Genomic DNA, 9,079 nt, shown 5'->3' with positions numbered 1-9,079 from the left:
GCACTCCACAAGTGCCTGCACATACGTGCACAAACCTACACACTGATGCACATGTATACGTAAATCTAGAAAAAGCAGAAAGAAATTTACACATTAAATAATAATTTCAGGGTATGAGTTACTACATTATACCAACATTATTTCACAGCTTTTGATTTGACAGATCATAGCTTGCTTTGTGGACTACTACATTTATCAGGGAGTACAAGCGAAGAAGAGCTACAGAAAAACATATCTGTGTAGTGAAAGAGGAATCTGCTTCAGGAAGCATCAGGTAGGCATTCAGTAGAATTCACCTGAATTCAAAATGTAAAGATTGTAAAGATTAAAAGTTATGTAGCCTTGTTGAAGAACATACCCTTAGCATGTATAAGTCCGTAAAGTCAAACACACACACACACACAAACACACACACACACACTTTAACTTTTTTCAAAAGTTACTCATGTAGAAAACATCAGCTGCCACTAAATCATTTGTGCCTGGTCTAAAAGGTAGAGAATTAAAACAAACAACTTTTAAGTGTGTGTTCAAGGTGTTGCTAGCTTTATGATAGAACTAAATGAAACAGGAGAACACCTGCCTGCAGTTAGGACTCGTCTAAACTGGCAGATGTCACCCAAAAGCCAAGCCCAGAGCTGTGTGGGAAAAGGTGATTTTGATAGCAGTTAAGTATTCCATGGCTGTAAGGCTTTATGCCTTTCTTGTTTGTTAATATTTTCAGCCAAGTTTCATTATAAATTGGAACGCAATGTGATGGCTGGGGCTCTGGAAATCAGGTGTGCCTTTGACAGAGTATGAATGTCATAAGGTCACTTTCTAAATTTGACTCTCTGTCAGCTATTTTCTTTCTTTTTTCTTAATTCTCCTCTCCTCCTGGCCCTACCCGCCCTTCCTCTTCCTTCTGTTTCCCTCTCCTCTACAGCTCAAAAAAGGAGGGCCATGTCGTTTTGTATTTCCCAGGAGGCCCCAACACTGCGGGTCAGAAGTGAATGCTTCTCCCGAGGGAAGGTTCCAGTGCTGTTGGCTTCTGCTTGGAAAAGAGTAAGGCTCTCCCAGGACCGCCAGTCTCTGGGCTGGGAAGGGTGAAACACAGAACCAAGATCTGCTGCCAGAAGATCTCCAGTTCATCCAGAGGTTCTGGAGAAAGATTTCTCCACAGTAACTGTTACTGCTCTTTTAGCTTGGCTGCCAGCAGTGGGCCAGGTGGCACTGGGAAGCTCATGGCTCTGAAAAACAGCCTGACTCCGTGAGATCAACCGGTGACAGAGGCTCAGGCTCCAAGCCTCTTGACACAGAGGCAGCGGCAGGAATCCGGTTAGGTTTGAGGAGAAGGAATGGCTGCTTTGAGAACAGCCAACTACCTGCCTTCACAGATGATCACTGCAGTAGGAGGAGCGGCTGCAGAGAGATGGAGCAGGTGAATGGCAGACGTTCAGGGCAGCCAGCAGCTCATGGTGACGAGTCTGCTCCTTTTGGTAGCATAACTATAGCCATTTCTGTTTCAGACCCAGCCACATAGTCTTCAGCCTGTTGCTGACAGAAAAAATGAATCTCTGTACAAGGTCAGGTGACCAGAAACTGTGTGTATGTTCGGCATACTGTTGCTGTGTTACTTCTACAAATCCCCCAATATAAACGCAGCTGGCCCTAGCCATAAACATTACTTGGGCCAATCAAATTAAAGGTCAGTTAAAAGCCAACATTTGGCACGTTAACCCGGAAGCCAAGCACTCACACCTGTAACCTGTTTGGGGCTCTCACTGGTAAGCCTGTAGGCCTGAATCTCATCTGTTCTGAGACCTAAAAGAGGAGAGCTGGACGAAGCTCTCCTAAGGTCAGAGGTCCAGAGACTTCCCAGCCCTCTCCGGTTCCCTTGGGGAACATCTGGAACCTGCTCAGCCAGATGCTGTCAAAGTCTCCCGACTATGTTGTTTTCGTCTCCCCTATCTGCTTTATTGTCTTGTCACTCGGCTCACTGATGTCAGATTTTGTTTCTGACTATACTCACCCCCCTCACCAGAATCTCGGGAACATTGTCTATCCTGGAAAACCGCTAATGTCCTGCCAGCTCCAACGGCCAGTCTTTCAAACTGGCTGGCCGTTCGAGGGCTCACTTAACCTGTGTGATTTATCTGCGGTGTGAAATGTTATCTTCGGATTCCCTGGGCATCCAGACCGGGTTCCACACTTGGGTGCCTGGATTTTCCTGGTGGAGAAGCCCCCTCATGTGTTCCCATTGGGGAAGCACCTGGACATGCTGGTCTGTTCGTGTCTGTCAATGTGTTTACGGTTTCAGTTAGTTCGATTGTTGTTCTGTGTCTGATACTCAGAAAATGGGCCAAACTTAGTCTGCTGGCCATTCACCCTTTTGGACTTGGACAGGACACTAGTCCCCAAGCGACGCGCTCTGTCTTTGAAATTCAGCTTTATCGGTCTCTCTCCATGTCAGTTTATTCTTCATATTCTGGGGAAAAGGCCAAACTTCATCTGCTGGACTTAGTTTTAACTCATTTCGAGGCTTTTCAGGAAAGAGAAGATAGCTGAACTGAACTATCCCTGCCCTTGGAGCCCCGCATCTGCGCAAGCCCAGAATCTCCTACCCAGATCAAGCTGGCGGCAGGCCTGGAGCTGCCTGTACAAGCTGCTCTTAGAGGGGCACCGCGAGCTCCCCAGCTTCTCTCCTGAGAAAACTCATGGCTGGTTCTGCTACAAAGCCGCTGTGGTCACGAGAACTGGATTCAACAGTTAGCAAGGCGCTCCTCCCTTGAAATTACAGCTGGAAGAAGGAAGAGAAGTTTTGTCTGTCTGTTTTGAATGTGTAAATGTATGTATGGACACTGCACGTTTATTTCTGACCGGCCTTAAATTTGTAAGTTTACTATATTCCGTATGTCTTGGTTATAGATTTTTGGTTACTGGGTATGTTAAAAAGTTAGCTTAAACTTATAACTTAGGGTTGGAGCCGTTCTAAACAACAAATGGCACGAGCCAACTAAAGAAACAGGTCTCCAAATGTACTTTTAAATTGGGATAAGATTTTACCCTAACTTCTGTCCTGTCTTAAAAGCGAGGTTTATAAGAAATAAGATTTGAAACCCTGCCTGATTAATGAGGTATTTATTAGAGCTGCACCTCCATGTGTCTGTATACAAGAACCTTTCTTGCTGGTAGCCAACAAGAAAAGTTTTATATCATCAAAACAGTGCAATTGGTATTGATTTTAGAGACACTGAGTTATTTACACTGAAAGAGTTTGATTTTGACTTCTAAAACTATGGTTATGCTTCACTCTTAAAAAGGTACTTTACTTTGATATTGCAAAAACAGGTTTTTAAAAATGTTTAAGGCAATAAAACATTTTAAAGTTAATCAGGTATTTCATAAAAATGTCTTTATTGATATATGAGCTTGATAAATATATGAGCTTTATTGATATATGAGCTTGGTAAATAGATAAATTTAAAATGGTTTAACTATCTCTAAAGCTAATTTCTTTTTACTGCAAATTACCCCCCCTGTGTGGTTACTAATTGTATTAATTCCTCTTGGGGAGAAAGAAAAAGGAGTCTTGTTTGGGGAAATCGGCCTTCTTATGTCTTATGACCCATAACTCTGAGTCAGCCTACACTGGTTATCTTCCCAGTGCGTTACTGGACCCAAAAGATCGGTGGCTGCTCTTATATTAGAAATTACTGCCCCAACTGGAATTTGGAGCTCAGTCATGGCCTCTGTCACAGCACTAGTTTAACAGGTTCATACTGCAGAACATGTTAATCAGCTTTCAAAAAATATGTCCTTGGCAGGAATCATTCAAAGAAAATTAATAAAAATCTAAAGGATAAGATACATGCTCTGGAAAAGCAATTATATTTATGGATAATCAAATTCAAAATACTAAAGTTAGATTAATTGTTCCTGTCATTTTCTGCTTAAATGGATGTGTTACTCCATTTCCGTACGACACTTTTGAGGTGACCTGGGCACAGGTTAAATTCCACCTCCATGGGCTATGGAACAATTCTGAGATATCCATAAACATACAGTCTTTACAGGCATTAGTTCAGCTCAGTTGGAGTCACTGCAGCTTCTGAGGTTGAAAAATAGCTTCTTACACTCTCTTCTTTTGTCTTGGGACAGGACTTTGGTCTATTATCAATTTGGGAGCAAATCTGAGAGTTGTGCTTATTTAGATTCTTGTCATTGCAGTCATGATATAAGGTGGGGATATTGGCTAATGGAAATTTTCCTGTGAATCATTTACACCCTTCCCAGGAGTACTGCTTGTGCCATGCTGTCCCTCCCAGTGTTAGGGAGATGTCCTTATCTGGCTCCTGCACTTTCTCAAGAACAAGATAATCAGAGCAAAGTAAACTTACAAAGGTAAACAATTTCCACGGCCTAGAGAAGTTGGCAGCAGAGCAAATTAAAGCCTAAATAAAACAATAAGACCTCTATTTCTTAAGGAAAATTAACTCATATGGGGCCACTATGGTGTCATATGGCCAAAGAACAAAAATATATAAATGTTGTATTATGGCAGAAATTGAATAATAACTTCAGCCTGAAGATAAATTTTGGGACTAATGACTATTAAAAGTTAATAATATGTGTCTTGTATCCCTGACCACTTCAAAACTTTAAACATGAATGGGTGTTAGATTTTGTCAAATGATTTTTCAGCATCTGAGGAGATGACCATGTGGTTTTTCTCTTTCAGTTTGTTTATACGGTAGATTACATTGATGGATTTCCATATATTGAACCACCCATGCATGCCTGGGATGAAGCCTACTTGATCATGGTGAATGTGTTCTTTGGATGTATTCTTGGATTTAGTTTGCAAATATTTTATTGAGTATTTTTGCATCAATATTCATAAATGAAATTGGTCTGAAATTCTCTTTCTTTGTTGGGTCTTTGTGCAGTTTAGATATAAAGGTGACTATAGCCTCATATGTGGATTAGTTTGAAGAGTATAGTATTGGTATTAGCTCTTCTTTAAAGGTCTGGTAGAATTCTGCACTGAAACCGGCTGGCCCTGACCTTTTTTTTGGATGCCAGACTTTTGACGACAGCTTCTATTCTATTTCCCTAGGGCATGTAGGACTATGTAATTTATTTACCTGATCTTGATTCAGTTTTGATAAATGGAATCTATGAAGAAAATTGTCCATTTCATTTAGATTTTCAAATTTTGTTGTTTACAGGCTTTTGAAGTAGATGCTTAATTCTCATTTGGAAGAAAAAATAGGATAGACACCAGAAGTGTTACAAGAGAAGGAACATGTCTGGAGCCCATCACAGATGTCTTCTAAAAGACCCCAACCAGTAGGGGATCAAAGAAGATGCAGAGACTCACAGCCAAGCTTTGGACAGAGTGCAGGGAGTCTTATGGAAAAGGGAGAGTATAAAAGAACGTGGAGGGGACAGGAGCTACACAAGGAGACCAACAAGGCCAATAAATGAATAAATGAATAAATAAATAAATAAATAAATAAATAAATAAATAAATAAATAAAGCAAGCAGTTCCCAGGAGGGACTGAAGAGACTTATGCATCAACCAAAGCCCATACATAGAGAAGACATAGACCCCTGCTCAGACAGCTATAGGCAGCTCAGTCTTCATGTGGGTCCCCTAGTAAGAGAAGAGACAGTCTCTGACATGAACTAGGTTATCTGCTCCTTGATCACTTCTCCCTGGTGGGGTGACCCAGCCAGCCCACAGAGGAAGAGGATCCAGGCAGTCCTGATGGGACCTGATAGGCTAAGGTGAGACAGTAGGGGAAGAGGACTTCCCCTAGCAGTGGACTAATGGAGAGGGATAGGGGAGGAAGAGGGAGGCAGGGTGGGACTGGGAGGAAATGAGGAAGAGGCTATAACTGGGACACAAAGTGAAAAATTGTAAATAACAGTAATAATAATAATAATAATAAACATGTTTAAATAAAAAAGTTAATAATAGACTGTTTGAGACATGGCAATATGCCCAGGATGGTTTGAATGTTTTCTTTGTGTCTAATGCTTTTGAAACTGCAAGATCTACCAGCCTGAGAATAGGCTGTCATACTTCAGCAAATATACTCTTAGCAGTATGAGACTGTTAAAAATTGGGTCATAGGATTAATAAGAAAAATGATTATAAAATAATTCTGTTTTGTCATGGTTTATAAATGATGATTAAACTTATGACCAAGAAAAAAAAATATTAAAACACGTGCATGGGGACAAAAATGAGTTACAGTAAAACAATGGCCTTGGGAAGTCTAACAACTTGGAACAGTTTCTCAACTCTGTAGGGTAGGTCAAAAGACCTTTTCTTTTTACAGAATAGCCTAGGTTGTCTGCAAATCAGAAATTTATTTTATTAATTTTACCAAATGAAACCAAGCCATATTGTTTGAGCCGATTAGGAAAACTGCAGTTTTTACAATGTATTATGTCAGGATGATAAAGAGCCATGAAATGACTTAGTATACTCTAGACTACTGAGAAACCGTGAGGAAGATTTTGTGTTGTTTAAAAAGCAAGGGAGAAGGTAAGACACTGGGCTAATAAAGAGAAGGGAAAGAAAGAATAGCTTGTCGAAAGTAAAAATGTCTGGTTAAACCAAGGGAGAGGAAATAGGAAAAGCCTGACCTGAGATATGTAAGAAGTTATAGAGAAGAAAAGAGGGGATGTGAACTGTATCTGAATTGTGCTTTGGTTTCTCAAACCTGCAAATACTAATTTGAAAAGAACCTGTAAAATATTTTGGAAATTTGACCATATTGGGTTAATTTTGGATGGTTTTCTTCATTTAAAAAGTTGGCGCTTCCTCAATGCAAAATGTTTGCAATAGAAATGGGGTCATGCTCTTAAAAGAGGGAAACGGCTGCAGCCCCATGTCAGCCCAGGGTTATACTAACGATCAGCTCAAGTCATTGTCAACCACTATATGAAATACATCCCCAACGAAAACAGAAACTTTAAAAGGCTGTAAATAGATTGATCAAATGATTTATTTGGAGCATAAAAATCTCTGCTCATAAGGTCTATTCAGGCTAACAGAGACAGATTTAAAGATAAATGTTTAAGCTCCTTGTTTTTACTAGAAATATTAAGAGATAGTCTTTTTCATTACTGCTGAAACATTGGACTTAATGTACCTGATCTTCCTTTGCTTCATTTTGTTAACTGAAAAGATAAAAAGGGGGGATAGTAAAATAACATAGAAACAATAGAAAAAAGGGTAGATTATTTAATCTACTCTTATACATCTTTGTATATTAATATAAAATTGGGGAACCCTCTTGGATACTGAGCTGCCTTGGGCTTTTTCTGTGCAGGGGTTCTAAGTTATCTCCAGGCATGGTCCTTGTTTGGGGTATCAGTCTTGGAAAAGAGCCCTGTGCACAAATTTTTTGGTTCTGTTGCTCCCCTTGTGGAGCTCCTGTTCCCTCCAGGTCTTTCTATCTCCCTCTTCTTTCATAAGATTCCCTGAACTCTGCCCAAATTTTGGTTATGCATCTCAGCATGTTTTGATACCTCCTTCTTGATTAGCTTCCTTAGGTGTACAGATTTTAGTATGATTATCCTATATTATATGTCTAATATCTACTTATAAGTGAGGATATACTGTGTGTGTCTTTCCGCTCCTGGGAAACCTCACTCAGGATGATCTTTTCTAGATCCCACCATTTACCTGCAAATTTCATGATTTTTTGTTTTTAATTGCTGAGTAATATTCCATTGTGTAAATGTACCATAATTTCTGTGTCCATTCCTTAACTGAGGGACATCTGGGTTGTTTTCAACTTCTGGCTATTACACATAAAGCTGCTATGAATATGACTGAACAGCTCAGTATCCAAGAGGGTTCCCCAATAATAGGATCAGGGGCCATCTCTGACATGAACTCATGGGCTGGCTCTTTGACCAGCTTTCCCTGAGGGGGGAGCAGCCTTACCAGTCCGCAGAGGAAGACAAAGAAGCCAGTCCAGATGCGACCTCATAGATTATGGTCAGATGGAAGGGAAGGAAAACCTCCCCTATCATTAGACTGGGGGAGGGGCATAGGAGAAGAGGAGGAAAGAAGGGTGGGATTGGGAGGGGATGAGGGATGGGGCTATAGCTGCGATACAAAGTGAATAAACTGCAATTAATAAAATAAAATAAATTATAAAAGTATAAAATTAAGGTTATATTTTGGTTACAATATACTATGTATCAACACTTTTTAAGGTATTGTACTATGTAATTCTTTAAAATGATATCTACAGTTCTAGTCCTATTGGAAGCTACTATCACAAACTGTTTAGGATAATTAATGAATGCAAACCAATAGTCAATCAAACTTATGGGTTTTTTAGGTACTAATTCAGTTAATCACAGGTGTTGTATTGGTAAATACAAACTTTAACATTATTCATATTTTAAAATTGTTTCCCAATCCAATTTGTCTTTTTTAATAAACTTAAAAAGATTCTTGTAAACTTCAGAAAATGACTTGGATCCACCTTCCACAAGTCAAATGGACTCCAGAGAAGCACACCTACTTTTTCCTAAAATTGGAAATTTTCCCCTGGTCTTGGGAATCCTCCTCTTCCCCAATTACTAGGAAGTGTTAATTCTGTTCCTAGTCTACATTTGTCTCAGCCAATTTCACTTGGTTGACAGAGTCCATCTAGGTGATCCTGAAGACTGATAACTGCTGAGCCCTGGACTTTCTGAAAGGTGATGTAAACCAATCCAGGTGATGTGATGGCTTTTCGTCTTTCAACTGGATCAACCAATCAGATGCTTCTGATAAATGGCCCATTGCCCACCCTTTGACTAGCATTTCAGCCTTCTTGGGCCTCTGATAACAACATCCTGTGTCAGCTTTAGAAAGTTACAGAAAAAGAAAATGTCATCCACTGTCCCACCTAGCAGGCTGAAATGCTATGGCATAAGGGCCTAATGGGTTCCTATACTGTCAATTAACATAGCCAAATGGGCCCTTAGTCCTGTTCCTCCTTGTTGCAGAATTTAATCTCTTATATAATGAACAAAAAACAACAGCAAGAACAACCCATTATCAAAGATTTGAACCAGGTA

General features: G+C 40.0%; 1 long non-coding RNA gene across 1 annotated transcript; it reads left to right on the top strand.

Annotated features, from left to right (window-relative positions):
• Positions 1-1,821: 1,821 nt before the first annotated feature.
• Positions 1,822-4,794, top strand: LOC129673587 (uncharacterized). Its single transcript, XR_008719676.1, has 3 exons — positions 1,822-2,872; positions 4,276-4,383; positions 4,721-4,794. It is a non-coding gene; the product is annotated as an uncharacterized LOC129673587 (long non-coding RNA).
• The last annotated feature ends 4,285 nt before the right edge of the window (positions 4,795-9,079 follow it).

This window comes from Psammomys obesus, unplaced genomic scaffold (genome assembly GCF_907164565.1).
Source record: "Psammomys obesus unplaced genomic scaffold, mPsaObe1.curated_primary_1811, whole genome shotgun sequence".
Classification (NCBI taxonomy): Eukaryota; Metazoa; Chordata; class Mammalia; order Rodentia; family Muridae; genus Psammomys; species Psammomys obesus.
Note: the sequence above shows the minus strand (reverse complement) of the source record. Positions and strands in the feature narration are given on the sequence as shown.